General features: G+C 39.4%; 1 long non-coding RNA gene across 1 annotated transcript; it reads left to right on the forward strand.

Annotated features, from left to right (window-relative positions):
- Positions 1 to 6103: 6103 nt before the first annotated feature.
- Positions 6104 to 21525, forward strand: LOC128659515 (uncharacterized). Its single transcript, XR_008402415.1, has 2 exons — positions 6104 to 6176; positions 21243 to 21525. It is a non-coding gene; the product is annotated as an uncharacterized LOC128659515 (long non-coding RNA).
- The last annotated feature ends 4138 nt before the right edge of the window (positions 21526 to 25663 follow it).

Raw genomic sequence — 25663 nt, forward strand, 5'->3', positions numbered from 1 at the left:
TGCCGGCTTTATACCCAAACAGACCTCAGATCAGATGCATCCCCTCATCAACCATTTTCTGTCAGCTATGTATACAGAGATTAGAAGATCAAGTTATATGTAACTTCAGATTGCACTCGCTACCTGAAGCTGCTTTCTGTTTTGGGCTGGACATGCAATATTCTGCTTTGTATGGCAGTCTTGCTTGATGTCTGAAATGGGGTGAGAGGACATTGGACATACAACAGAGTCAATAAATATTTAACATTGCCAAAAATAAATCTTGTGGTCTAAAATACATTAAAAATTTACAGTAAAACTGTAAGGTGTTTTGATCTTCTTATGTTTTGTTAATAATCAATAAAACAACCAAACAAACATATAAGTACTGAATCAAAACACAGCAATGATACATTTAACAAACTCACACTTCTATTTTTGCAAACAAACAAGTCTTGTTCATTTTTGGATGTTGTTATAGTCTACATGAAACAGATTGCTATAATATATAGGGAACTATTTTATGCAGTATAGAAAAACTATACAGCTATGGACAGTTACATTTTAACATTACATTTAACTGCAATTCTTAAAGGGATAGAAAGGTAAAAAAAATAAAATTTAATGGGTGCATTTCAATTAGAGAGCAATTTTGCAATATGCTTTCATTAGAAAAAACGCATCTAGTAAAAGTTATTACTGTTTTCAGTGGCATACGCACATATCCTGTGAAGACCCATACACCAGTTTTCAAACACCCCAGCTTCTCAGAGAGTATGACACAAATTATGTCTTCAGAAGCAATACAAACCAACTCCAGCTCTCGAAGCAGGCAAGCTGTTTGAATATTGGTGCGTAGGCCCTCACAGCATACAATGCCCTCCACTAATATTCACACTCTTGGTAAATATGAGCAAAGAATGATGTGAAAAATTGTCTTTATTGTTTAACCTTTTGATATTTTGTGAACAAAATACACACAAATACTCTGCTCTCATAGACATCAAACAATTGCGAACACAACACAGGTTTATAAAAAAAACAAATAAAAAAATGTTAAATATATGTGTGGCATAATTATTGGCACATTTTTAGTCAATACTCTGTGCTACCTCCCTTTGTCAAGATAACAGCTCTGAGTCTTCTCCTATAATGCCTGATGAGGTTGGAGAATACATGGTAAGGGATCTGAGACCATTCCTCCATACAGAATCTCTCCAGATCCTTCAAATTTCAAGGTCAACACTGGTGGACTCTCCTCTTCAGTTCACCCCACAGGTTTTCTATGGGGTTCAAGTCAGGGGACTAGGATGGCCATGGCAGGACCTTGACTTTGTGGTCAGTAAACCATATTTGTGTTGATTTTGATGTAGGTTTTGGATAATTGTCCTGCTGGAAGATTCAATCACATTTCATTTTAAACTTTCTGGAAGAGGGTGTTCATTTAATATCTGTTGATATTTGATAGAGTCCATGATGCCATGTATCCTAACAAAATGTCCAGGTCCGCTGGCAGAAAAACAGCCCCAAAACATTAAAGAGCCACCACCATATTTAACCGTGGGCATGAGGTACTTTTTATTTTTTTACATATGGCTACCTCTTTGTGTGCACCAAACCCACCTTTAGTGTTTATTACCAAAAAGCTATATTTTGGTTTAATCTGACCATAGAACCCGATCCCATTTGAAGTTTCAGTAGTGTCTGGAAAACTGAAGACGCTTGAGTTTGTTTTTGGATGAGAGAAGAGACTTTTTTCTTGAAAAAAGGTAGGTAACGTCGGATTGTAGTTTTGGAGACTTTCTGACCTCAAGACACAACTATTTTCTGCAATTCTCCAGATGTGATCCTTGGAGATATTTTGACCACTCGAACCATCCTCTTCACAGTGCGTTGAGACAATATATACACGTCCTCTTCCAGGTTGATTCATAACATTTCCAGTTAACTGGACCTTCCTAATTATTGTTCTAATGGTGGAAATGGGCATTTTCAATGTGTTTGCTCTATTCTTATAGCCACTTACCATTTTGTGAAGCTCAACAACCTTTTGTCGCACATCACAGTTATATTCCTTGGTTTATCCCATTGTGATGAATGACTAAGGGAATTTGGCCTATGTGTTACCTCATATTTATACCCCTGTGAAACAGGAAGTCATTGTTGAACAATTTCCTCTCCCATGTCACCCAGTTGTACTAAAAAATTTAAAATATCAATGGGAATATACTTCAAATATATTTTTCCCATATGAATTCATAGGGGTGCCAACAATTGTGGCTCACATACATTTAACAAAGTTTTTTGTTTAATAAACCTGTGTTGTGTTTGTAATTGTTTGATGAGAGCAGAGTATTTTTTTAACAAAAAATCTAAAGGTTAAACAATAAAGACCATTTTTCATAGCCTTCTTTGCTCATATTTACCAAAGGTGCCAATATTAGTGGAGGGCACTGTATGCCCCAGAAAAACAGTAATAACTTTTAATAGAAGCATTTATGCTGATGAAAATATATTGCAAAAATGCTTATGTTTTAAATTTAAATGCATCCATGCACATTTCATTTTTGACCTTTTTTATCGCTTTAAGCAAGTTGCTAAATGTTTAAAAAATATATTTATAAAAAACCATGATAGAAACCATAACTTATGCATGTAGGGCAGAGAAATTAGAGGGTGGATATGAAATAGAGTTACAGAGGGGCATAAAGAATATTACCCTAAATTCATTCATGGAGAGGTATCTTCAGTCAGAAACATACTTTCAATCTTTTATAGGATACACACACAAGTTTCAACACATTCAATATCCTCTATAGGATAAAATCTGAATTGGTGAGATTGAAGAGGTCTCCCAATCCATTCTCAGCAAATTTAGTAAGAAATAAGTTCTATGGGTAGGCAAATAATTGAATTGTTTACAGAGATTTGAGATATCACAAAGCAGTTTTACTTAAAGGACCAGTCAACACTGTAGATGTGCATAATCAACAAATGCAAGATAACAAGACAATGCAATAGCACTTAGTCTGAACTTCAAATGAGTAGTAGATTTTTTTTCTGACAATTTTAAAAGTTATGTCATGTGACAGCCATCAGCCAATCACAAATGCATACACGTACCATGTGACAGCCATCAGCCATTCACAAATGCATACACACTTATTCTTGCACATGCTCAGTAGGAGCTGGTGACTCAAAAAGTGTAAATATAAAAAGACTGTGCGCATTTTGTTAATGGAAGTAAATTGGAAAGTTGTTTAAAATGACATGCTCTATCTGAATAATGAAAGTTTAATTTTGTTTGAGTGTCCCTTTAAAGAAGTGTTAAAATCTTTTTTTTTGTATTTGTTTTATTTGATTGTTACATTTACATTTTGTTAAACGGATCACTGTGAGGCAATTGTCAGTGTTAGAGTGTTCTTTATGCATGTCTTTATGCATGTCTTTATGCATGTCTTTATGCATGTCATTATAAAATAGAGGGTAGTGATTTTTTAATATAGTGAAAGTTTCTGCCCCCTGATGCAATGCATGTGTGTGCCCCATGATGTAATACACGTGTGCCCTGTGATGAAATGCATATATGGGCTTTGTGATGTAATGCACGTGTGCCCTGTGATGAAATGCATATGTGTGCCTTGTGATGTAATGTACGTGTGTCCTGTGATGAAAAGCATATGTGTGCCTTGTGATGTAATGCACGTGTGTCCTCCATGATGTAATGCAAGTATATGCCCTGTGATGTAATGCATGTGTGTGCCCCGTGATGCAATGCACGTGTGTCCTGTGATGTAATGCACGTGTGCCTTGTGATGTAATGCAAGTGTGTGCTCTCTTTTTATGTAATGCAAGTGTGTGCTCTTTCATGTAATGCAAGTGTGTGCTCTATCATGTAATGCAAGTGTGTGCTCTATCATGTAATGCAAGTGTGTGCTCTATCATGTAATGCAAGTGTGTGCTCTATCATGTAATGCAAGTGTGTTCTCTATCATGTAATGCAAGTGTGTGCTCTATCATGTAATGCAAGTGTGTGCTCTTTCATGTAATGCAAGTGTGTGCTCTATCATGTAATGCAAGTGTGTGTTCTATCATGTAATGCAAGTGTGTGCTCTATCATGTAATGCAAGTGTGTGCTCTATCATGTAATGCAAGTGTGTGTTCTATCATGTAATGCAAGTGTGTGCTCTATCATGTAATGCAAGTGTGTGCTCTATCATGTAATGCAAGTGTGTGTTCTATCATGTAATGCAAGTGTGTGCTCTATCATGTAATGCAAGTGTGTGCTCTATCATGTAATTCCAAATGTGTGCTCTATCATGTAATGCAAGTGTGTGCTCTATCATGTAATGCAAGTGTGTGCTCTATCATGTAATGCAAGTGTGTGCTCTATCATGTAATGCAAGTGTGTGCTCTATCATGTAATGCAAGTGTGTGCTCTATCATGTAATGCAAGTGTGTTCTCTATCATGTAATGCAAGTGTGTGCTCTATCATGTAATGCAAGTGTGTTCTCTATCATGTAATGCAAGTGTGTGCTCTATCATGTAATGCAAGTGTGTGCTCTATCATGTAATGCAAGTGTGTGTTCTATCATGTAATGCAAGTGTGTGCTCTATCATGTAATGCAAGTGTGTGCTCTATCATGTAGTGCAAATGTGTGCTCTATCATGTAATGCAAGTGTGTGCTCTTTCATGTAATGCAAGTGTGTGCTCTATCATGTAATGCAAGTGTGTGCTCTTTCATGTAATGCAAGTGTGTGCTCTATCATGTAATGCAAGTGTGTGCTCTATCATGTAATGCAAGTGTGTGCTCTATCATGTAATGCAAGTGTGTGCTCTATCATGTAATGCAAGTGTGTGCTCTATCATGTAATGCAAGTGTGTGCTCTATCATGTAATGCAAGTTTGTTCTCTCTCATGTAATGCAAATGTGTGCCCCCTGATATAATGCAAGTGTGTGCTCTATCATGTAATGCAAGTTTGTTCTCTCTCATGTAGTGCAAATGTGTGCCCCCTGATATAATGCAAGTGTGTCACCCTCAGGTAATGTGTGTGCTCCTTATGTAGTGCAAGTGTGCGCTCCTTGACATATTGCAAGCATGAGCTCCCTGGTGTAGTGCAAGTGTGTGTCCCACATGTAGTGACAGAGCAAGTGCACGCTCTTTAACAAATGCATGTGTGCCCTGCAATAAAACCAGAAATTGCTGTATTTCCTAGGCAGGCCGTTCCTGCCATCACACCCTAAAACTTCCACATATTAAAATAAACAACTATTATAGTTCATCTCTACATTATGCTCTCTCACCTTGAAGAGGGTAACTTAAAGCTCACGGTTTACCATTTAAACAGCAGTGCTACCAGTGCATTAAAGGGACAGTAAAGTCAAAACTAAACCTTCATGATTCAGATAGGGCATGCAATTTTAAACAACTTTCCAATTTACTTTTATCATCAAATTTGCTTTGTTCCCTTGGTGGTATTTTTGAAAAGCTAAACCTAGCTAGGCTCAAACTGATTTCTAAACAGTTGAAAACCGCCTCCTAGCTCAGAGCATTTTGAAAGTTTTTCACAGTTAGACAGTACTAGTTCATGTGTGTCATATAGATAACATTGTGCTCACTTGCGTGAAGTTATTTAGGAGTCTTTACTGATTGACTACACTGCATGTCTGTCAAAGGCACTTAGATAAGGAGGCTGTCTGCAAAGGCTTAGATACAAGGTAATCACAGAGGTAAAAAGTATATTAATGTAGCTGTGTTGGTTATGCAAAAACGGGGAATGGGTAATAAAGGGATTATCTATCTTTTTAAATAAGAAACATTTTGGTGAAGACTGTCCCTTTAAAGACAGTTATAGACGTTTTTATAACTACAGTACTTTGTCAGCTGGTAGAGGAGGTCTTGTTTATCTGAGATGTGGCTATTTGCCAACATAAGTTACTTTACAGCAGACTCTGCTTAAATGAACTTGCAAACTTGACTCAGGGGTTTACAGCAGCTGTTGTTGCTGCCAGACAATATTATGTGCTTGTGTAGGCTCTTGCCAGGAAGTGGATTACTCACATGGCATAAGTGGATAAACACACGTTAGTACCAAGAGTAATACAAATATAGGCTTTCTACAATCCCCACAAAGCATAAAGTGCTTGTATACCTATGGGACTTCTACATATATTTAAGCAGCAGTTTGTTACAGGTAAGCTTAGTACAAACATATGTTTTATTATTTATATAACAAGAGATGCACAGTAAAATAGAATATTATAAAACAGAGAATGTTTATTTTGACAAATTGGGCTGCTCAGACATTTAGAACTGAGCAGTTTCAAGGACAATGAAATAAGGCAATAGTGTGAATTAATTGTTATACAAATATTTAGCAGCATTGAAGCACCTAGTACAGAAAAATCTTAAATAAATGACAGAATGACTTTTTATGATGTTTCATTACAACTGCATATTTATGCACTGATATAAGGACTATATTGGTAAATTAGAGACGCTTGTGACTATATGTACTGTTAAAGATAAAGTGACATCTTAATAATTCTATCTTGCATATGGCAGAGCACTATTTAAACGTGTAAACATCTTTATATTTTTTTGCATGAAACAATTAAAGGGACAGTCTTGTCAAAATCAAACTTTCATGATTCAGATAGGGCATGCAATTTTAAAAAACTTTCCAATTTACTTTTATCATACAATTTGCTTTGTTCCCTTGGTGGTATTTTTGAAAAGCTAAACCTAGATAGGCTCAAACTCATTTCTAAACCATTGAAAACCGCCTCTTAGCTCAAAGCATTTTGAAAGTTTTTCACAGTTAGACAGTACTAGGTCATGTGTGTCATATAGATAACATTGTGCTTACTCCTGTGGAGTTATTTAGGAGTCTGAACTGATTTGCTAAACTGCATGTCTGTCAAAAGCACTGAGATAGGGGGCAGTCTGCAGAGGCTTAGACACAAGGTAATCAAAGAGGTAAAACATATATTAATATAACAGTGTTGGTTATGCAAAACTGAGGAATGGGTAATTAAGGGATTATCTATATTTTTAAACAATAACAATTCTGGTGTAGACTGTCCCTTTAAACGAATACTAAACACCTTGTAATGATCGAATATTTCAGTTTTCTAGCCAAAGAATAACATATCAGCTAAGTAAAAACATAACTAGTATAAACTGCAATGTAGTACATTTGCTAAGCTAACAATGGAAATGTATGTAGCAGGGTTAGGCTTGAGGAGTCTGCAGTGGGCATTTTTGGTTCTGAGGTTTAGAAAATATATTAATATCAGAGCTACATTACATGAAAAGAGAGCAAAATAAATAATTATTTATTACAAAGTTGTTTTATTGTGCATTACTAATATTTTATATTAAAATGTCATGATGTTTACTGTCCCTTTGAATCTGTTTATTTTATTCAAAAGCTAAGTGGAAGATGATGGACAAGTGGGCTTTAACTTGCAGGTCTTGCTGCACTGACGCATGCAGAAACAGCTGGTGATGAGAATCACTCTCTTACAGCCCTGGAAGAACCTTACAACAAGTGGCATACAGGGAATGTTGCTGTTATTAAAGTGATAGTCTTGCATGATTCAGATAGAGCATGCAATTTTAAGATACTTTCAAATGAACTTCTATTTTTAAATGTGCTTTCTTCTCTTTGTATTCCTTGTTGAAAAATAATATGTACATATCCTACACTAGTGGGAACTAGCTTCTTATTGGTGCCTGCACACCTTTGTCTCTTGTGATTACCTAACTAGATGTGTTCAGTAGCTGCCAGTAGTGTAATGTTGTTCCTTTAGCAAAGGATAACAAGAGAATAAAGCAAATTGTATAATATAAGTACATTGGAAAGTTGTTTAAAATTATATGTTCTATCTGAATCATGAAAGGAACTTTTGTGGTTTCATGTCCCTTTAAGGACTGATTGCTCATTGGGTGATAAAGCAGAAATCTGCTTTATTGATAGACAGTGACATGCCTCAAAAACAATTATTTCGGTAAAGAAACACCCATTTTATAAAAAGAAGAAAAAAACTAATACATTTTAAAATGTCTCTTTCAGATATAACAGACAAAATGACTACAAATTAAGGCCTAGATTTGGAGTTTGGCGGTAGCCGTGAAAACCAGCGTTAGAGGCTCCTAACGCTGGTTTTAGGCTACCTCCGGTATTTGGAGTCACTCAAAAAAGGGTCTAACGCTCACTTTTCAGCCACGACTTTTCCATACCGCAGATCCCCTTACGTCAATTGCGTATCCTATCTTTTCAATGGGATTTTTCTAACTCCGGTATTTAGAGTCGTGTCTGAAGTGAGCGTTAGAATTCTAACGACAAAACTCCAGCCGCAGAAAAAAGTCAGTAGTTAAGAGCTTTCTGGGCCAACGCCAGTTCATAAAGCTCTTAACTACTGCGCTCTAAAGTACACTAACACCCATAAACTACCTATGTATCCCTAAACCGAGGCCCCCCCCACATCGCCGCCACTCGATTACATTTTTTAACCCCTAATCTGCCGACCGCCACCTACGTTATCCTTATGTACCCCTAATCTTCTGCCCCTAACACCGCCGACCCCTATATTATATTTATTAACCCCTAACCTGCCCCCCACAACGTCGCAGCCAGCTACCTACAATAATTAACCCCTAATCTGCCGACCGCCACCTACGTTATCCTTATGTACCCCTAATCTGCTGCCCCTAACACCGCCGACCCCTATATTATATTTATTAACCCCTAATCTGCCCCCCTCAACGTCGCCTCCACCTGCCTACACTTATTAACCCCTAATCTGCCGAGCGGACTGCACCGCTACTATAATATAGTTATTAACCCCTAATCTGCCTCACTAACCCTATAATAAATAGTATTAACCCCTAATCTGCCCTCCCTAACATCGCCGACACCTAACTTCAATTATTAACCCCTAATCTGCCGACCGGAGCTCACCGCTATTCTAATAATTTTTTTAACCCCTAAAGCTAAGTCTAACCCTAACACTAACACCCCCCCTAACTTAAATATAGTTTAAATCTAACGAAATTAATTAACTCTTATTAAATAAATTATTCCTATTTAAAGCTAAATACTTACCTGTAAAATAAATCCTAATATAGCTACAATATTAATTATAATTATATTATAGCTATTTTAGGATTAATATTTATTTTACAGGTAACTTTGTATTTATTTTAACCAGGTACAATAGCTATTAAATAGTTAAGAACTATTTAATAGCTAAAATAATTACAAAATTACCTGTAAAATAAATCCTAACCTAAGTTACAATTAAACCTAACACTATACTATCATTAAATTAATTAAATAAAATATCTACAATTACCTACAATTAAACCTAACACTACACTATCAATACATTAATTAAATACAATACCTACAAATAACTACAATGAAATAAACTAACTAAAGTACAAAAAATAAAAAAGAACTAAGTTACAAAAAATAAAAAAATATTTACAAACATAAGAAAAATATTACAACGATTTTAAACGAATTACACCTACTCTAAGCCCCCTAATAAAATAACAAAGACCCCCAAAATAAAAAATGCCCTACCCTATTCTAAATTACTAAAGTTCAAAGCTCTTTTACCTTACCAGCCCTGAACAGGGCCCTTTGCGGGGCATGCCCCAAGAAGTTCAGCTCTTTTGCCTGTAAAAAAAAACATACAATACCCCCCCCAACATTACAACCCACCACCCACATACCCCTAATCTAACCCAAACCCCCCTTAAATAAACCTAACACTAAGCCCCTGAAGATCATCCTACCTTGTCTTCACCCCACCGGGTATCACCGATCGGTCCTGGCTCCAAAATCTTCATCCAACCCAAGCGGGGGCTGGCGATCCATCATCCGGTGGCTGAAGAGGTCCAGAAGAGGCTCCAAATTCTTCATCCTATCCGGGAAGAAGAGTAGATCCGGACCGGCAACCATCATCTTCCAAGCGGCATCTTCTATCTTCATCCGATGAGGACCGGCTCCATCCTGAAGACCTCCACCGCGGACCCATCTTCATCCAGCGACGTCCAACTGAAGAATGACGGTTCCTTTAAGGGACGTCATCCAAGATGGCGTCCCTCAAATTCCGATTGGCTGATAGGATTCTATCAGCCAATCGGAATTAAGGTAGGAATATTCTGATTGGCTGATGGAATCACCCAATCAGAATCAAGTTCAATCCGATTGGCTGATCCAATCAGCCAATCAGATTGAGCTCGCATTCTATTGGCTGTTCCGATCAGCCAATAGAATGCGAGCTCAATCTGATTGGCTGATTGGATCAGCCAATCGGATTGATCTTGATTCTGATTGGCTGATTCCATCAGCCAATCAGAATATTCCTACCTTAATTCCGATTGGCTGATAGAATCTGATCAGCCAATCGGAATTCGAGGGACGCCATCTTGGATGACGTCCCTTAAGGAACCGTCATTCTTCAGTTGGACGTCGCCGGATGAAGATGGGTCTGCGGTGGAGGTCTTCAGGATGGAGCCGGTCCTCATCGGATGAAGATAGAAGATGCCGCTTGGAAGATGATGGTTGCCGGTCCGGATCTACTCTTCTTCCTGGATAGGATGAAAACTTTGGAGCCTCTTCTGGACCTCTTCAGCCACCGGATGATGGATCGCCAGCCCCCGCTTGGGCTTAGATGAAGATTTTGGAGCCAGGACCGATCGGTGATACCCGGTGAGGTGAAGACAAGGTAGGATGATCTTCAGGGGCTTAGTGTTAGGTTTATTTAAGGGGGGTTTGGGTTAGATTAGGGGTATGTGGGTGGTGGGTTGTAATGTTGGGGGGGGGTATTGTATGTTTTTTTTTACAGGCAAAAGAGCTGAACTTCTTGGGGCATGCCCCGCAAAGGGCCCTCTTCAGGGCTGGTAAGGCAAAAGAGCTTTGAACTTTAGTAATTTAGAATAGGGTAGGGCATTTTTTATTTTGGGGGTCTTTGTTATTTTATTAGGGGGCTTAGAGTAGGTGTAATTAGTTTAAAATTGTTGTAATATTTTTCTTATGTTTGTAAATATTTTTTTATTTTTTGTAACTTAGTTCTTTTTTATTTTTTGTACTTTAGTTAGTTTATTTAATTGTAGTTATTTGTAGGTATTGTATTTAATTAATGTATTGATAGTGTAGTGTTAGGTTTAATTGTAGGTAATTGTAGGTATTTAATTTAATTTATTTATTGATAGTGTAGTGTTAGGTTTAATTGTAACTTAGGTTAGGATTTATTTTACAGGTAATTTTGTAATTATTTTAACTATTTTAGCTATTAAATAGTTCTTAACTATTTAATAGCTATTGTACCTGGTTAAAATAAATACAAAGTTACCTGTAAAATAAATATTAACCCCTTAATGACCACAGCACTTTTCCATTTTCTGTCCGTTTGGGACCAAGGCTATTTTTACATTTTTGAGGTGTTTGTGTTTAGCTGTAATTTTCCTCTTACTCATTTACTGTACCCACACATATTATATACCGTTTTTCTCGCCATAAAATGGACTTTCTAAAGATACCATTATTTTCATCATATCTTATAATTTACTATAAAAAAAATTATAAAATATGAGGAAAAAATGGAAAAAAACACACTTTTTCTAACTTTGACCCCCAAAATCTGTTACACATCTACAACCACCAAAAAACACCCATGCTAAATAGTTTCTAAATTTTGTCCTGAGTTTAGAAATACCCAATGTTTACATATTTTTTACTTTTTTTGTAAACTATAGGGCCATAAATACAAGTAGCACTTTGCTATTTCCAAACCATTTCTTTTCAAAATTAGCGACAGTTACATTAGAACCCTGATATCTTTCAGGAATCTCTGAATAGCCATTGACATGTATATATTTTTTTTTAGTAGACAACCCAAAGTATTGATCTAGGCCCATTTTGGTATATTTCATGCCACCATTTCACCGCCAAATGCAATCAAATACAAAAAATCTTTCACTTTTCACAAATTTTCTCACAAACTTTTGGTTTCTAACTTAAATTATTTACAAACAGCTTGTGCAATTATGGCATAAATGGTTGTAAATTCTTCTCTGGGATCCCCTTTGTTCAGAAATAGCAGACATATATGACTTTGGCGTTGCTTTTTGGTTATTAGAAGGCCGCTAAATGCCACTGCGCACCACACGTGTATTATGCCCAGCAGTGAAGGGGTTAATTAGGGAGCATGTAGGGAGCTTTTTGGGGTAGTTTTAGCTTTAGTGTAGTGTAGTAGACAACCCCAAGTATTGATCTAGGCCAATTTTGGTATATTTCATGCCACCATTTCACCGCCAAATGCGATCAAATTAAAAAAAAACGTTAATGTTTTCTCAATTTTAGGTTTCTCACTGAAATTATTTACAAACAGCTTGTGCAATTATGGCACAAATGGTTGTAAATGCTTCTCTGGGATCCCCTTTGTTCAGAAATAGCAGACATATATGGCTTTGGCATTGCTTTTTGGTAATTAGAAGGCCTCTAAATGCCGCTGCGCATCACACGTGTATTATGGCTAGCAGTGAAGGGGTTAATTATGTAGCTTGTAGGGAGCTTGCAGGGTTAATTTTAGCTTTAGTGTAGAGCTCAGCCTCCCACCTGAAACATCAGACCCCCTGATCCCTCCCAAAAAGCTCTCTTCCCTCCCCCACCCCACAATTGTCCCCGCCATCTTAAGTACTGGCAGAAACTCTGCCAGTACTAAAATAAAAGGTATTTGGCCCTTTTTAAAAAAAAAGAAAAAAAAAAAGCATATTTACATATGCTTATGTGTAGGATCCCCCCTTAGACCCCAACCTCACTGATCCCCCACCAAACAGCTCTCTAACCCTTCCCCTCTGCCTTAATGGGCGCCATCTTGGGTACTGGCAGCTGTCTGCCAGTACCCAGTTTTGTAAAAAAATGTGCCTTTTGATTTAAAAAATGCCCTTTTCTATAGTGTAGCTTCCCCCCCCCCACCAAGACCAACCCCCAACCCCCAACCCCTTCCAGATCCCTTAGATTACATTTGTAATAATTACACTTAGTTTTACTTTTCACTTTATTTTTTTCTGTAGTGTAGCGGTTCGTGCACGCGCTCCCGTGCGCGCCCCCGTAGATCCCGCCCCCAATCCCGCCCCCCTCCACTTCACACTGAGCACCGATGGCCGCCCACCCGCCTCCCACGTAAGCTCCCACCCACCAACGATACCGGCCATCGATGTCCAGTGCAGAGAGGGCCACAGAGTGGCTCTCTCTGCATTGGATGGCCAAGGGGGGTTATTGCAGGATGCCTCCATATCGAGGCATCACTGCAATAACCGGAAAGCAGCTGGAAGCGAGCAGGATCGCTTCCAGCTGCTTTCCACACCACCCCCTGATGGCTGCCCTGATTAGTGATATTAGTGATAAAGCACACATAAGCCAAAATTTTTAATTTCCATGATGACCCAATACAAATAAATAAATAATTAGAGGAGGACGGTTAGACCAGATAAAATTCTCTCAAGCTTATGCACCCCCAGGCAAAAGGTAGGTTAGTATAAAATGTATTTATTTTAATTTGTTAATGCTAGTATAATAACATTCTCAAGGGCAGTGACTCATCAGCAGCTACATATTTTATTGCATTATCCCTATGGTTTTCATGTGAAGCAAGCTCACACCCATGCTACAGAATAAAATGAACTCAGAGATTATATAGAAGATCCCTTCCCAGATATGTACTGGGTCAGCTGCCAAAGGATAAGCACCGCTGATATCAATCTGAATCCTGCAAGCACTGATTAATACAAACCGAATCAGTATGGCTGGAAAAGAATAATTTATTTTTACATATATTTAAAAAAAAAATCACAGTGTTAGAAATGACTTCTTAGTATATGTTCAAGTGCACACGAGAATTTCCTGTTTTCCACTATGCAGCTATTTACTTATACAGCTTTCTATGAATTGTATATGACACACACACACAAGCGATATGTCATTTTTCTGTTATACACAATTACAATACAAAATATTCTAATTTAATAAAGGGAATGTGCCGCTAATTTTTAAAATGAGGAGAGTCAGACATCACAGTGTAACTGCATGGCACTATCATGTGCGAAGGTCCATCTTGGAAAGGCCACCACCATATTTGTAAAGAGAAAAAAAGCTTCAGTGGCCATGTACATGAGACAGTATGAAGATTGAGAATCAATGTGAAGAACAAGTAATATTAGTATAACCTACTTTCAGAAATGCGATCACAGGAAATACATAATGACAATACTGCTTGAAATTCTAAATTATCTACCAAAAACAAGCACAAAATTGTGATCAGCCCCTAGCAAAAAACAGAACCTTTACCAATTTAATTAGGTTAAATGGAGATAGCACTATCCCTGTCATCAGTATACTGAGCCATTACTGGCTACATCAATTTTTTATTGCTACAATTATTTATGTCATATTGCTTTAACTATCAAATCCAATAATATAGATTATCAGATTTTTTACATTTAATAGCTTTCCTGCCTCTTATTTCCCCCTGTGTTCTTAAAATCATTCCTTACAGGACCAGTAAATACAATGGAACTGCATAATCAACAAGTACATTATAAAAACACAATGCAAAAGCATTTATTCTGAATTTCAAATGAGTTAAAGATTTTTTGTCTGAAAAATTTCAGTCACTTCTGTTTCCCCTCCCCCTTATATCACGTGACAGCCATCAACCAATCACAAATGCGTATACATATATTCTGTGAATCTTGCACATGCTCAGTAGGAGCTTGTGTCTCAAAAAGTGTGCATATAAAAAGATTGTGCACATTTTTATAATGGAAGTGAATTGGAAAGTTGTTTCAAATTGCCTGCTCAATCTGAATCATGAAAGTTTAATTTTGACATTTGTGTCTCTTAACCCTTAAGGACCAGGTCTGTTTTAACACTTTTGTTGTGTTTTTTTTAAGCTGTAATTTTCCTCTCTCTCATTACAGTTCCCATACATATTATATATTGGGTTTTTTTCAGGACAAGAAGGGCTTTCTTTACATACCATTATTTGTATCATGTCATATAATTAACTTTTTAAAAAATTGATAAAAAAAACGTTTTTTGACTTTTACTTGAAAAATCTTTTATTCATCTACAAAAGCTAATGAAACAAACTGCTAAATAGATTCAAAATTTTGTCCTGAGTTTAAAAACACCCAGGCCTCGATCTGATATACAGCGTCGCCCGCAGAAGCCGGCAACGCCAAAATTTGCACGGGTTTGGTATCCTATATACGGCGTAACCTAGAAGTTACGCTCGTATATTTCTGCCTTTGCCCGTAGTTTTTTGGGCCATAGACAGGTATACCAAACCCGGCCAGTTTGGTATCCAATATACACCGTAAGGACTTACTCCATTTTCACCTCGCCACAAAATGCAGCCGTAGTAAGCCTTACGCTGTCTATTGGAGCCCCGTAACTCCCTAAACTACCTGCTAAATAAAACCTAACACCTAACGCATGCGCAATGTCTATCTACCTGTCAACCGCGATCCCCCGCCGCAATCCCTAATAAAGTATTTAACCCCTAAACCGCTGCTCCCGGACCCCGGCACCACCTACATTAAAAGTATAACCCCCTAATGTGATCGCCTACACTGCCGCCAGCTACATTACATACCCCCTAATGTGAGCTCCTACCCCGCCGCCAGCTACATTAAACTACCCCCTAATGTGAGCCCCTTACACCGCCGCCAACTACATTAAACTACCCCCTAATGTGAGCCCCTTACACCGCCGCCAGCTACATTAAACTACCCCCTAATGTGAGCCCCTTACACCGCCGCCAGCTACATTAAACTACCCCCTAATGTGAGCCCCTTACACCGCCGCCAGCTACATTAAACTACCCCCTAATGTGAGCTCCTACCCTGCCGCCAGCTATATTAAAATTATTAACCCCTAATCTAATCCCCCTACCCCGCCGCCAGCTATATTAAATGTATTAACCCCTAAACCTAGTTAAAATAATTACCAATTTACCTTTAAAGTAAATCCTAACCTAAGTTACAAATACACCTACACTATCAATAAATTAAATAAACTGCAAATATCTAAACTAAAATACAATTAAATAAACTAAACTAAATTACAAAAAAAAACTAACACTAAATTACAAAAAAATAAAAAAAGATTACAAGAATTTTGAGCTAATTACACCTATTCTAAGCCCCCTAATAAAATAACAAAGCCCCCCAAAATAAAAAAAATTCCCTACCCTAATCTAAATTAAAAAAGTTAACAGCTCTTTTACCTTACCAGCCCTTAAAAGGGCTTTTTGCTGGGCATGCCCCAAAGAAATCAGCTCTTTTGCCTGTAAAAAAACCCACAATACCACCCCCAACATTACAACCCACCACCCACATACCCCTACTCTAACCCAAACCCCCCTTAAATAAACCTAACACTACCCCCCTGAAGATCTCCCTACCTTGTCTTCACCCAGCCGGGCCGAACTCTTCATCCAATCCGAGGTGATGTCTTCAATCAAGCGGCAGAGAAGAAGTCTTCCATTCGGGCGATGTCTTCAATCAAGCGGCAAAGAAGAAGTCTTCCATCCGGGCGATGTCTTCAATCAAGCGGCAGAGCAGAAGTCTTCCATCCGGGCTATGTCTTCAATCAAGCGGCATCTTCAATCTTCTTTCTTCGTTCCTCCGATGCGGAACATCCATCCGGCACGACGACTTACCGACGAATGAGGTTCCTTTAAATGATGTCATCCAAGATGGTGTCCATCGAATTCCGATTGGCTGATAGGATTCTATCAGCCAATCAGAATTAAGATAGGAAAAATCTGATTGGCTGATTGAATAAGCCAATCAGATTCAAGTTCAATCCGATTGGCTGATTGGTTCTTTACAGGCAAAAGAGCTGATTTCTTTGGGGCATGCCCCGCAAAAAGCCCTTTTAAGGGCTGGTAATGTAATAGAGCTGTTAACTTTTTAAATTTAGATTAGGGTAGGGAATTTTTTTATTTTGGGGGGCTTTGTTATTTTATTAGGGGGCTTAGAATAGGTTTAATTATCTTAAAATTCTTGTAATCTTTTTTTATTTTTTGTAATTTAGTGTTTGCTTTTTTTGTAGTTTATTTAATTGTATTTTAGTTTAGATATTTGTAGTTTATTTAATTTATTGATAGTATAGGTGTATTTGTAACTTAGGTTAGGATTTATTTTACAGGTAAATTGGTAATTATTTTAACTAGGTAGCTATTAAATAGTTATTAACTATTTAATATCCATTGTACCTAGTTAAAATAAATACCAAGTTACCTGTAAAATAAATATAAACCCTAAAATAGCTACAATGTAATTATTAATTACATTGTAGCTATTTTAGGGTTTATTTTATAGGTAAGTATTTAGATTTAAATAGGAATATTTTAATTAATAATATTAATATTAATTAGATTTAATTTAATAAGAATTTAGTTAGGGGTGTTAGAGTTAGATAGGGTTATTATATCCTATATTATAAAAGACAAGTGTTTGTCTGAAGCCGTCATGCGCAGTACAGACAAACACTTGGCCTTAGATTCTATTCTCGCGCACCTCGGCATAGCTGACAGCTGACAGATTGGGAGCGCGAGGTACACAGCATACAAGCAGCTGTGAGATAGGGAGCGCGAGCTACTCAACAGCTGTGAGGTCTGCTGCGTGAGAAGCGGCAACGCGCTCCCCAGACCTCACAGCTGTTTGTGGCCGACGGGAGCGTCGCGAGGGGCGTGGCCGGGTGTCGCGAGGGGCGTGGCCGGGCGTCGCGAGGGGCGTGGCCGGGCGGGTGTTGCCGCGATGGGGCGTGGCCGGGCGGGGTCCCGCGAAGACAGAGCCAGAGAGGGAGCAGGAGGGGGGGCAGAGAGCCAAAGAGAAGGGGGGGGGCAGAGAGCCAAAGAGAAGGGGGGGGCGGAGAGCCAAAGAGAAGGGGGGGCAGAGAGCCAAAGAGAAGGGTGGGGGCAGAGAGCCAAAGAGAAGGGGGGGCAGAGAGCCAAAGAGAAGGGGGGTAGAGAGCCAAAGAGAAGGGGGGGGGCAGAGAGCCAAAGAGAAGGGGGGGGGCAGAGAGCCAAAGAGAAGGGGGGGGCAGAGAGCCAAAGAGAAGGGGGGGCAGAGAGCCAAAGAGAAGGGGGGGCAGAGAGCCAAAGAGAAGGGGGGGCAGAGAGCCAAAGAGAAGGGGGGGGGGGCAGAGAGCCAAACAGAAGGGGGGGGCAGAGAGCCAAAGAGAAGGGGGGGGCAGAGAGCCAAAGAGAAGGGGGGGCAGAGAGCCAAGAGAAGGGGGGGCAGAGAGCCAAAGAGAAGGGGGGGGGCAGAGAGCCAAAGAGAAGGGGGGGGGCAGAGAGCCAAAGAGAAGGGGGGGGGCAGAGAGCCAAAGAGAAGGAGGGGGGCAGAGAGCCAAAGAGAAGGGGGGGGGCAGAGAGCCAAAGAGAAGGGGGGGGGGCAGAGAGCCAAAGAGAAGGGGGGGGGGGCAGAGAGCCAAAGAGAAGGGGGGGGCAGAGAGCCAAAGAGAAGGGGGGGCAGAGAGCCAAAGAGAAGGGGGGGCAGAGAGACAAAGAGAAGGGGGGGGCAGAGAGCCAAAGAGAAGGGGGGGCAGAGAGCCAAAGAGAAGGGGGGGGGCAGAGAGCCAAAGAGAAGGCGGGGGGGGCAGAGAGCCAAAGAGAAGGGGGGGGCAGAGAGCCAAAGAGAAGGGGGGGGCAGAGAGCCAAAGAGAAGGGGGGGGCAGAGAGCCAAAGAGATGGGGAGGGGCAGAGAGCCAAAGAGAAGGGGGGGGCAGAGAGCCAAAGAGAAGGGGGGGGCAGAGAGCCAAAGAGAAGGGGGGGGGGCAGAGAGCCAAAGAGAAGGGGGGGCAGAGAGCCAAAGAGAAGGGGGGGGCAGAGAGCCAAAGAGAAGGGGGGGGGGGCAGAGAGCCAAAGAGAAGGGGGGGCAGAGAGCCAAAGAGAAGGGGGGGGCAGAGAGCCAAAGAGAAGGGGGGACAGAGAGCCAAAGAGAAGGGGGGGGAGAGAGAGCCAAAGAGAAGGGGGGGGGCAGAGAGCCAAAGAGAAGGGGGGGCAGAGAGCCAAAGAGAAGGGGGGGAGAGCCAAAGAGAAGGGGGGAGAGCCAAAGAGGGGGGAGAGAGAGAGCCAAAGAGGAAAAAGAGCCAAAAAGGAGAGAGAGCCAAAGAGGGGGGAGAGAGAGCCAAAGAGGGGGGAGAGAGAGCCAAAGAGGGGGGGGGGGAGAGAGCTAAAGGGGGGGAGAGCCAAAGAGGGGGGAGAGAGAGAGCCAAAGAGGAAAGAGAGCCAAAGAGGAGAGCAAAAGAGGGGAGAGAGACAAAGAGGGGGGAGAGAGAGCCAAAGAGGGGGGGCAGAGCCAAAGAGGGGGGGGGAGAGCCAAAGAGGGGGGGGAGAGAGCCAAAGAGGGGGGAGAGAACAAAAGAGGGGGGAGAGAGCCAAAGAGGGGAGGGGAGAGCAAAAGAGGGGGGGGAGAGCCAAAGGGGAGGGGGGAGCCAAAGGGGAGGAGAGAGCCAAAGAGGGGGGAGAGAGAGAGCCAAAGAGGAGAGAGAGCCAAAGAGGGGGGAGAGAGAGCCAAAGAGGGGGGAGAGAGAGCCAAAGAGGGGGGAGAGAGAGCCAAAGGGGGGGGGAGCCAAAGAGGGGAGAGAGAGAGCCAAAGAGGAGAGAGAGCAAAAGAGGGGAGAGAGCCAAAGAGGGGGGGGAGAGCCAAAGAGGGGGGGGGAGCCAAAGAGGGGGGGGAGAGCCAATGGGGGGGGAGCCAAAGAGGGGGGAGAGAGAGCAAAAGAGGGGAGAGAGAGAGAACAAAGGAGAGGGGGGAGAGAAAGCAAAAGAGAGGGGGGAGAGAAAGCAAAAGAGAGGGGGGAAAGAAAGCAAAAGAGAGGGGGGAAGAGAGAGCAAAAGAAAGGGGGGAGAGAGCAAGGGGTGGGACCGCTGTTCTGAAAAAAATGGCCCGTGTACACGGGCTTTAGTACTAGTTTAATATATATATATAATATAAAAACGATATTAACTATATTAACCCTAATATAATTAGGGTTAATATAGTTAATGTATAATATAATAACTATATTAACTATATTAACCCTAATATAATTAGGGTTAATATAGTTAATATAGCTGGCGGCGGTGTAGGAGGATTAGATTAGGGGTTAATCTATTTAATATAGGTGGCGGCAGTGTAGGGGGATTAGATTAGGGGGTAATCTATTTAATATAGGTGGCGGCGGTGTAGGGGGATTAGATTAGGGGGTAATACATTTATTATAGGTGGCGGCGGTGTAGGGGGATTTAGATTAGGGGGTAATGCATTTATTATAGGTGGCGGCGGTATAGTGGGATTTAGATTATAGGCAAAAGAGCTGATTTCTTTGTGACAATGCCCCGCCAAAAGCCCTTTTAAGGGCTGGTAAAAGAGCTTATTTCTTTGGGGCATGGCCCGCAAAAAGCCCTTTTAAGGGCTGGCAATAGAGCTGTTTACTTTGGGGTAATGCCACGCAAAAAGCCCTTTTCAGGGCTATTTGTAGGGTTAGACTTAGGTTTAGTGGTAGGGATAGTTTAGTATTTTAGGGGTTAGTTAATTTAATATAGGTGGCGGCGGTGTAGGGGGATTAGAATAGGGGTTAATTAATTTAATATAGCTGGCGGCGGGGTAGGAGGATTAGATTAGGGGTTAATAATTTTAATATAGCTGGTGGCGGGGTAGGAGCTCACATTAGGGGGTAGGTAATATAGCTGGCGGCGTTATAGGGGCTCACATTAGGGGGTAGTTAATGTAGGTGGCGGCGGGGTCCGGGAGCCGCGGTTTACGGGTTAATAACTTTATTAGGTGGCGGCGGGGTCCTGGAGCGGCAGTTTAGGGGTTAATGCATTTATTATTAGGAGAGTGAGGGGGGATAGCGGATAGAGGGTTATACGTGTCGGGCTATGTTTGGGAGGCGTGTTAGACAGTACGGGTGATTTCATAACGTAGTCAGGTTTTGTAGGCGCCGGCAGTTTCTAAAGTGCCGTAAGTCACTGGCGACTCCAGAAATTTGTACTTACGCAGATTTCTGGACATCGCTGGTTTGTCAGACTTACAGCACTTTAGCATCTGACGGCGCCGTATATGGGATAGCTCGAGTTGCGAGCTGAAACTACGGGCGGCAGGGTTCCCTTGCTTGCGCCGCAAACTACGATATATATCGGATCGCGCCCCCAGTGTTTACATGCTTTTTTGCTTTTTTTGCAAGTTATAGGGCTATATTGAGGCCAATTGTGAGCTGTTTGAGGATCCGTAGTCTCTTGCAGGACATTGTGTATGCTTCGTTCAAGCACGGCTATTGCAATCTACGCCGCAAGTATGGAAGCCCGCAAAGGACACCATCACACACGTAGTGAGTACGGTATTCGGAGACTCACTTGGAAGAAGGATAGAGCCGTTGTTTCTATGCGGACTGTGTTTTGCCACATCCCGATCTTGTAAATTTGGATATGTTGTAGTGCCCAATAAATTTGTCAACACTGTAAGTGCAACTTAATAGCGTGATGTGTCATATCTTATACACCTGCACTTGAATCTGGTTGCGCTTTGTTTTTTAACAGATTTTTGGATTCTATCACACTCCGGGCGGCACTCAGAACACCACCGGTAAACAGCAGCACCAGGTCCTGTAAACATTTATATTTATACTCATACTGATTTAAGGGTATTCAGACCTTTGTGGTTTGAACTGTGAGACATTTTGTGTGTAATTGTTGTATGCTTTTGAGCGTTCTATGTAAGTTTGACACCATAGGAAATTGTGAGAGTGTTCATTACAAAGTTTGAATTTGAATTAATTTATTGCTTTTTTTTATATCAATAATTTTAGATTGTACTTTCAAGTGCCATTTGAAACAGTTTATATACAGCTAATACAAACATTACACAAGTATTAGCCATAGTTATAGAATCTTTCCTATTTGGAAGTAAGCGCTGTTTGTTCTCTTACTAGGGCTATAAGTACAAGTAGGACATTGCTGTTTCAAAATATATATTTTAAAATGTATCAATAGTGACATTGTAACACTGTCACAAACATAATAATTGGCTGTTACTATCTGCCTCACATGCCTGGCAGATAGTAACAGATAGTAATTCGGCGGAAGCGAGTTCTGATTGCTCCCGCTGCTCGTTTTAAGTCATGGCGGTTCAGGACCGTCATCAGTCCTCAAGGGTTTAAGGAACTGACTGCAGCTCCACTTAAACATACATTAATTAAAGGGACATGAAACCCAATTTTTTTATTTCATGATATAAAATAGATATATAATCCAAGACACAGCATAACATTGTAATTTTGCAGTCTGGTATATATGTATATTAGCGACTTTTTCTATTATCTATGTGTATTTCAAACGTCAATTCTTACTATGCATTTTATCTCCTTTCCACCTTAATACATTTTAGTCACTGTTATCTGGTTATTATGAGGTGGCTTACTGGCAATTCTTATATTGAGCGTTGTCACCTTGCTAAAAGATAATAGGGGGTGTGGACTCTTTACTAATTGTGAATGGTCAATATTATGGAGGCGGGTTTTATGTATTAACCTATTACATTTGTTTAAATGTTTTTTAATCAGGTGTGTGGGTCAGCACCTCAGGCTGTGACTACGGATATCATCCGAAATGCGTAAGCCTGTATGTGCTGTATGTGCTGACCATTCACACATGTGCTTGCTGTGTTTCATTTTAAACTACTTTGAATAAAGACATTATTTTAACCTACAAGATTGATGTCGGATTCCTTCATTAATTCTGCAGCTCCATTTAAACATACATTAATTAAAGGGACATGAAACCCATTTTTTTTATTTCATGATATAGAGAGTATGCAATTTTAAGCAACTTTCTAATTTACTTCTATTTTCTAATTTGCTTCATTCTCTTGATATTATTTGCTGAAAAGCATATCTAGATAGGCTCATTAGCTGCTGATTGGTGACTGCACATAGATGCCTCGTGTGATTGGCTCACCCATGTGCATTGCTATTCCTTCAACAAAGGGTATATAAAAAAATTAAGCAAATTAGATAATAGAAGTAAATTGGAATGTTGTTTAAAATGTTACTCTCTACTTGAATTATGAAAGATTTTTTTTGGTTTAGTGTCCCTTTAATGTCCCCAGAGAGGCTGGAGGGTACTCAGTGGAATTAAGACCCCTGACTCTCCTACATGCAGAACAGGGGTTGTTTGTAATTGGCAACAGCAAATGAGAAGAGATAAATACAGAGGAGGTTTTTCAAGGCTTATATCCCTAGACTACAAAACAATGCAAACATTTATTTTGTATGCTGATCTTTTGCAATGCAGTGATTCATTTCTGTTTTATATGTAAAATAATATTTTAAGTCCCTTTAAAGATGAAAACAAATATTGTATAACAAGCTTTATGTTTCTCTAGGGACAACAGTCTGTATATGACTTGTATAACATACACAATAGTGACCTCTTGTGGACAAGTTTGTTATTTGATCTGGAGAATGATACAAGTGCTGCTGTTGGGAACAAGTTTTATAGAGATTACTGAGTTCAGACTTTCAATGTGTTTGTGAAAATTATAACATTATAGAGATAAGGAATTTTTAGTTGAAAGGCAGGAAGCAGTACCGATTATACAATCTGTAACAACATGTATGTCAGCAAAAACAAATAGTGAATTAGTCTTACTGAAAGAAAATTTCAATTAGTGGACTGACTATAAAGCAGGTAAACCATACTGAATGACCTTGGTATTAAAATGTATATTTACATCAAGGAATAAGGATTTTATACCACTGCATGTGAGTGCTGGAGTTGATTTCATAAATGCTATACTTGAATAAAATAAGAGATGGTTCTATATGTATTTCATTAACATTAAACTCACTATAAGCACCACATGTGACCTAAGGCCAGGTGGGCTTGTGCTCTTATACTCTAAAGGAGGTACTAGGGAATAACTAAGACTAAGGTGAGGAAAAAATATGTTACTATAAATTAAATGCATCTCTGAATATGTTTGTTTTAGGGAACATCTGAGATTCTGAAAACTTGAGGTAACAAGAGTTAGAAATTCCAGTGATTTATCAAGAAGAAATGTTCTATAGATGGGGTAGAGTTTCACTTCTGTATTCTGTAGACCAGTGCTTCTCAATTCCAGTCCTCAAGAGGCCAGATTTTCATTTTATCTTAAAGTGATGGTAAACGTCATGTTTTTAATTCATGCGTATAATCTAAGTGTTATTTTAGATGTAGATAGAGCGCCAGTTGGAGAACAGTTTAAACCATTAGCTCACAAAAAAATATATGTTTTGAAGTGGGCGGCCGGAGCGCTGGCTATAAGAATGGCCCTGCTAGATTAAAAAGTCCATCTAAAATATCACTTAGATTACGGACATGATTTTAAAACGTGTCAAGTTTACCATATCGTAACTAGAGCTCAGGTGAAATAATCAGCTGAAGGGTGAGAGCAGATTAGTAACTATGGTTACTGTTCCACTGATTATTTCACCTGTGCTCTAGTCATGATATCCTGAAAATATGGCCTGTTAGGGAGTACTTGAGGACTGGAGTTGAGAAACACTGCTGTAGACAATTGTGAAAATATAGAAAACAAGTAATGCCAACTGTTCCAATACATCAGTTGGCAAAAAAGACTGAAAAATTTGTTTTGAAAAGTTGAACTCCATCCTAGGTGGAAAAAAATGGACAAATATTTCCTAACGAGCTTAGAAACAGCTGTTTGCACATCATCAAATGGATACTTTAATAGAAGAAATAGAATATATCATTTGTGCACAAATCACAATATATTTTACATTTTTAGAAAGTAAGATTAAATAAAATTACATATATATATAAGTTTTTCATCACCCCTTTGATGTTTAGATTTGTGGACAACTTTTACACCTAAAATTTTATGACCTAGAATCATCTCTGTCCAAAGAAAATAATTTTAAAAAAATGATACATAAAATGTAAACCAAGATAATTTGCAATAATATAGAATATAACTTATTAATTGAATGTATTTTTTAAAAAATAATTATTTTTATGATTATAAATATATAGGAATACAATTTTGTATTAAAGGGGTATTGCAAGAAAACATGAAAATTAAAGGGACATGAAAGCCAACATTTTTCTTTTATGATTCAGATAAAGCATACACTTTTGAACAACTTTTCAATGTACTTCTATTACCAATTTTCCTTCATTCTCTTGGTATCTTTTATGGAAGGAGAAGCAATACACAACTGGACGCTCTGAACACATTGGTAAGGTATAAAAATAAGATGCTCTATCTAAGTCATGAATTGTTTTGGGTTTAATTTATCTTTAAATATGTTAAAATATGTTCTAAATGAAAAAGGGTTTGATAAAAAATTCAAGTTTCCCAGAATTCTCACAATATTTTTTTTATTTAGCACAGTAATATATATTTTTTTTATTTTAAAAATACCAGAATTTAACTGTAAGAAGAAAAAATGAGTAGGTTCCCATTAATTAATGAAAATGGTGGCTAACTTAAAACAAAATGTATCTATGTGTTTGATAAAGTAAAAGATATTTTGCATACATGAAAACAGGATAGTATTTAGTTGTTTAGTTTTCTATTACACTACTCTAGTGGTCATTGTACTTTTTC

This window comes from Bombina bombina, chromosome 5 (assembly GCF_027579735.1).
Source record: "Bombina bombina isolate aBomBom1 chromosome 5, aBomBom1.pri, whole genome shotgun sequence".
Lineage (NCBI taxonomy): Eukaryota > Metazoa > Chordata > Amphibia > Anura > Bombinatoridae > Bombina > Bombina bombina.